Source organism: Phoenix dactylifera, chromosome 6 (assembly GCF_051530095.1).
Source record: "Phoenix dactylifera cultivar Ajwa chromosome 6, Ajwa_hap1_PhDact_Kaust_v1.1, whole genome shotgun sequence".
Classification (NCBI taxonomy): domain Eukaryota; kingdom Viridiplantae; phylum Streptophyta; class Magnoliopsida; order Arecales; family Arecaceae; genus Phoenix; species Phoenix dactylifera.
The window spans coordinates 31,426,607-31,432,606 of NC_143195.1; positions in this window are offsets into that span (position 1 = coordinate 31,426,607).

Below are 6,000 nucleotides of genomic sequence, written 5' to 3' on the forward strand. Positions count from 1 at the left end.
CAGAAAATGCAGCAGCTTGGTGAAGGTGAAGTCCTCTTTCTAAATCTGTCTTTAGGGAGAATACTTTCTTAGTGAGAAGGATAGTAAAGCATTTAATTTTATCAGGTAAAGGAACCTTCCATACTCTTTCCTATAGAACAAAGAAGGCCTCCAAAGCTTAATGTTTTATGACAGTTGTTCATTTTCTTCCTTAGACCTCCTCCAGACTGCAAGATCCTCTCTTTCTGATAATACAGAAGATTGCAATAAAGTAAGAAGCATAGCTAATTCCTCATTGCCGCCACGAATTTGATGATTTGTGAATTCGAAATCAGCTCTATTGGCATTTCTCTTGACTGCAGGACAGTAAAGTATTGGATATAGATTTAATAGAGGATGTGAATCAATCCATTTTCCAGCTCGAAGCAAGCACCAATGTTAAACACATTATATAGGGAGTTAAGTACACTCTCTCTTCTAATATAAGCTCCTGGCTTTGACTAGATATTCTCACAGTTTTTCTTGCATGGACTAGGTTCCACCATAATTCATCAAACTTGGCATCATTTGGACTTAAAGATCTATCACACCCAAATACCCAATCCACCTTGGCATTTCTTCTTACATGCCCTGTTCCATTTCTTCTTACTGCCTTTCAATAAACATACTCTTCTAAGTTCGTCAATTTCATTGATAACCCAACACAGGAGGCTGAAGTTGGACATCAAGTGTATAGGGAGAAGAGCGTTATTAAATTCCATGATGTAGCGAAAATGCCTTTGCGTGAATGGAAGTGTGGAGACAATTCACAGGAAAAATGATCATAAGCAGCTCGTTTAATTTTATCTCTTTTAAGAGCATATTTGAATTTCGAGCACTTTGATATAGATTTTATGCATGGGCTTAGCAAGCATACCGAAAAGGTCTACATATGTTTGAGAACAGAAATGATATCCTATAAACTTGTAAACAACATCAAATCTGAGAAGCTAGAAAACAAATGGTTAAGGTCTTCCATATTCAAAATTATATAAGTGTTTCATGATACGTTGAATATAGCATGCGGTGTCTTCAGCAGTCATCATGTATATCATGATAGTCCTTACTCCGTACATCGATTACTATTAGAACTAAATTTACAAAAGAGGTCTATTGGAGATTACACAGGATACGAGAAGACATTCTGTACAGGGACAAATAAGGAGAGTTGGAAAGAAGCTGTTGCTGGAAATTGGACCCGGGGGCCGCCGTGAAGCCGGGGAAGGAGGAGCTCCGCTGCTGCAGGAGGCGGACGGCGGTGCGCCGGCTGACTGCGTCCTCCGCCGCGGGGGGTGTGCACGTCCTGCAAGGAAAACCGGTGGCCGGGCTCCCCGGCGCCGGCCCTCCGATGCCTAAGTCAGAGGGGCCAAGTATGTGGAGAGAGCAGGGAAGAGAGTATATGGAGAAAACAGCAAGAACATTCGGATAAGATAAAGAAGACGAAGAGGATGATGTCCTCAATTGTGTCTGTGCTTCCTCGGCGGGTTCAGTCCCGGGGATCTGTTTCCGTTTTTTTTGTTCTTCTTCTCCCTTTTCCCCCCAGGTTTCCTTTTATAGGAGGATTTTTGTTACCTGGGAGGTGACAGGAGGTTTGTCCTGTTTTGTAATAATTGGGCACGATTTGGCCCATTAATGGCGTAATGGAGAACGGGACCGGATCAGACCGGAATCAGGGAGTTGTCACGGTCGATCGGACCTGTTGGAGTGGTTGAACCGCCGGCTGTGGTGGGCCTGGGGTCCGTGGATGGTAAGTGCATTTATTACCGAATGAACCGGCGGTCAGGGAGAGCCATACGTTCTGATGGTTCAGTGATCCGGAGATCGTCTTGGGCCGTGTTCATTAAATGACTGAGTGCATCGGAGACTTGAGAGAGTCTCGTGCATTAATGGCAGGTCGTGCCGAATACCTGCGAAGATCTTATGCCTTGATGGCTTGGAGATAGTGGCAGGTTATAGTGTTGTTGTCAGGTCCCTTAGAGGGTTAGGTGGAAATTGGATATTTGGCTAAGGCATGGGCTCGGCCTGCTGTGCTCGGCCTTCTGGTCTCGGCCTTCTGGTCTCGGCTCTCTGGTCTCGGCTCTCTGGTCTCGGCCTTCTGGTCTCGGCTCTCTGGTCTCGGCTCTCTGGTCTCGGCCTTCTGGTCTCGGCTCTCTGGTCTCGGCTCTCTGGTCTCGGCCTTCTGGTCTCGGCTCTCTGGTCTCGGCCTTCTGGTCTCGGCCCTCTGGTCTCGGCTCTCTGGTCTCGGCTCTCTGGTCTCGGCCTTCTGGTCTCGGCTCTCTGGTCTCGGCCTTCTGGTCTCGGCTCTCTGGTCTATGAGCTCGAGAGCAGAAGAGCTCGATCACTTAGGATGAGCTCGAGAGCGGAAGAGCCCGATCACTTAGGATGAGCTCGAGAGCGGAAGAGCCCGATCACTTGGATGAGCTCGATCTTGCTGACGGATTTGGGTGCTATAATTGCATTTGTGGGGTGGTCCATTTTACCACCAACAGAAGCTATATAGAAGATCCTTTTGAGAATATCCCGTCTTAGCCTTTATGCTTCACACCTATTTGTTTCCACAAGGAAATGAGCAAAACTGGCCCTCAAATTCTGATAAATTTCCAGGCAAATTGCAGTGAAAATACTTTAGTACACTAATCATCTTAAGTAGGGTTGAAATTAGATCTGATATGGATTAGATACCAGTATATTCATATTCATGTTTGTTTAGATACGAATATGGATGTTAGTTAGATACAAAAATTTGTATCTATATTTGTTTTAAATGAATATGAATGTAAATTGGATACTTAAAAGTATAGATATAAATATGGATATACACTGGATAATTAAACTTTATGACCATAAAATCAAAGATGTTGCTAAGTGAAAAGTAAATCAAGTTAGTAATATATTAATATAGTCATTTATTTTTTAAAAAAATTAATGAGTGTTATATAAAATTAAATAGAGTTACGAATAGAATCAAATATTCAGATACGGATTATGTAGTCACCTATCTATATCCATATCCATATCCTTTTTTCTTTGATGGATACAGATACGGATACAGATATTAGTTAGATGTTCGAATTTTTATTCATATTCGGATAGATTCGAGTATAAAAATGGATTTAGATAGATAATATCCAAATAGTTCATATTCTTCTTACTTTTTCAGAGCCACAGAAAGCGTAATTTCGAATGGAAGAAACGTGGAGTTCGTGAATCTAGTCATTAGTTACTTATTTCTTTTTTATTTTGCTGATTCTGATGGATATTGAAAAAATTATAATTGAATTAGTTGGTGATTTAATGCTAGCGAATTGATTTAATTATAATTATTGATATTGTATGAATATTACTTTCTCTGAGCTTGCATTTTTTTTTTTTTTTTTTTGGTACAACGGCGGCTCACAACCTACGGGTGTGGATACGGCCTGCAAAATCTGAAACAAGTAAATCAAAGAGAGACTCCGGCACAGTGTCGGGCTCCCGCAAAATAAAACCTCCAGAATGGTGAGCCGCATAGGAAGCGACCCAATCAGCTGCACAATTCGCTTCCCTGTAGACGTGTGTAGCCTGATAGGTTTCACACGCCTGCAGAAGACTGCGAATGTCCATAAGCAGCGGTCTGCCCTCACCTGCACGACCTCGGCCTCTCACCCAATCAATCACAGTGGACGAGTCACCCTCAAGAATGATCTGGTCAGCACCCAGTGTCCGTCTCGCATAAGATACGCCCTCCCATGCGGCTCGGAGCTCAGCACATACCACCGATGCATCGGAGATCCGCTGACCCCCCAGTGCCACCAGTCTGGCATCATGATCTCGAATGACGAAGCCTACACCTCCACCTCTCCGGTCAGCTGCCATACTGCCATCGAAATTCACCTTCAGGAAGCCAGGGGGTGGGGGTACCCAGGATACGAAAACGTAAGTGGGCGCTACAAGAGCAGAGGGGGTACCCCAGATGTCCCTGGCCAACCCGGAAGGTGACCCCACAGCAGTGCTAAGAAACTTCTCTGCATGCAAAAAGGCCCTGGCCACCACCGCCCCCGGGGGCGTGCTCCGACCCTCAAAGACTCGTGCATTCCTGTCTAACCAGGAGTGGTAAGCCAGGTATGCAACCCGAGTCCCTCTCTCCATCACCCCGGGCCCTGCCCCCGGACTCTCCAGGAAGCGAATGAACTCAGCAATGGACGGCCATCTCTGCCTCGGGTCGTAGGCCAACCCTGCACACCTCCAGATCTGAACAGCCCGCGGGCACTCAACTAGCACATGATAGATGGACTCCTCCACCTCCGAACAGACTGCACAGTCCGCAGCTATCCGTACTCCCCGTCGCATCAGAACACTCCTCGCGTGGAGGCAGCCCCAAGCTACCTTCTACATGAATAGTGCGACGCGTGGATGAACACGTAGTCTCCAGATCCAAGCACCATCAAGATATCGGGTCTCCACTCCTCCCCTCCACTGCGCTATATCGCGAGACCTCACTGTCGTCCGCCCGGACAAGCTCCATATCCTCCTATCCACTGTCATCCCCATCGGTATTGGTAAGGCCAGCACTCGCTCTGCAAGCTGCTCATCAAAAGTCCGCCTAACAAGATCTACATCCCATCTCTGCTCCCCCTGGACAAACAGAGCACTCAGTGTGCGCCCCTCCAACCACCCATGATCCATCAATGTGGGCCAGTCCTGCAATCTGCCCTCTGATAGCCACCTATCCTCTAGAATCCTGATAGTCCGACCGTCCCCAATCTCCCATCGTATCATAGGCAGCACCCCCGGGGCACGAGCACATATCTCTCTCCAAATAAAGGAAGCTCCGCGTCCAGCTCTGAATGTGGCCGAAGTGATGGGGTCACCATACTTCGCCCTCAGCAAAGAGGCCCAAATACTCCCCGACTCCAGAAGAAATCTGACTGCAAGCCTCGTGGCCAGTATCTCCCTACGCTCAAGTAGAGAGTGGATTCCCAGTCCACCCCGACTGGTTGGCTGACAAATGACCTCCCAAGCTAGTAAGTGGATGCCCCCTCTGTCCCCACGATGCCCCCAAATGAAAGTCCTGAACAACCTCTCCAATTTGCGGAGCACAGACACCGGTACCAGTGTATTAGACAATAGGTAAACAGGAATAGAACTCAAAACTGACCTCAGTAGGGTGACTCTGCCCATCATCGAAAGGGTGCTCACCTGCCAGCTCTCCAATCTCCGTCTGATACACGCCTCCATAGACGAACACTCCCCCTGCCGTAAGCGTCGGCCAGTAATCGGGACCCCGAGGTATCTAAAGGTCCCCTCCTGCTCGCCAATCCCCAATCTGCTCATAATGGAGGCCTTCACCCTAGGATCAGTCCTCGGGCTGAAGCTGATGGCTGACTTAGATAAGTTGACCATCTGACCTGAAACTCTACAATATCCCTCCAGGATCCCACTAATAGTCAGAGCTGATCTCCGTGTCGCGCGAGACAGTAGTAAGCAGTCATCCGCAAACAGCAGGTGAGAGATACATGTCGCACCCCTCGCCGGCCTATATGCCTCAATCTCCTGTGACACTGCTGCATGGCGAAGTGCTCGTGACAAGAAGTCCGAGCAGATGATGAACAGAAGAGGTGACAGCGGACAGCCCTGTCTCAAGCCCACTGATGACTCGAAATACCGCGATGGGGAACCATTTATCAATAATGCAAATGATGGTGACAGAATGCACCCCTGAATCCATCTAATCCACTGAGGGTGGAAACCAAACATCTCCAATGACCACCTCACAAAATCCCACCTCATCCTGTCATACGCCCGCTCCATATCCAGTTTTACCCCCATCAAGCTCCTACACCGGGGAGCACTCTGCAGATCAGACATGAACTCATGTGCACAAAGGATGTTATCAGAGATCGAACGACCCCCTACAAAGGCTCCCTGCTCCTGACAAATAATCCTGGGCAAAATACCTCTCAACCTCTGAACCAATACCTTAGCCACTACTTTGTGCAAAGT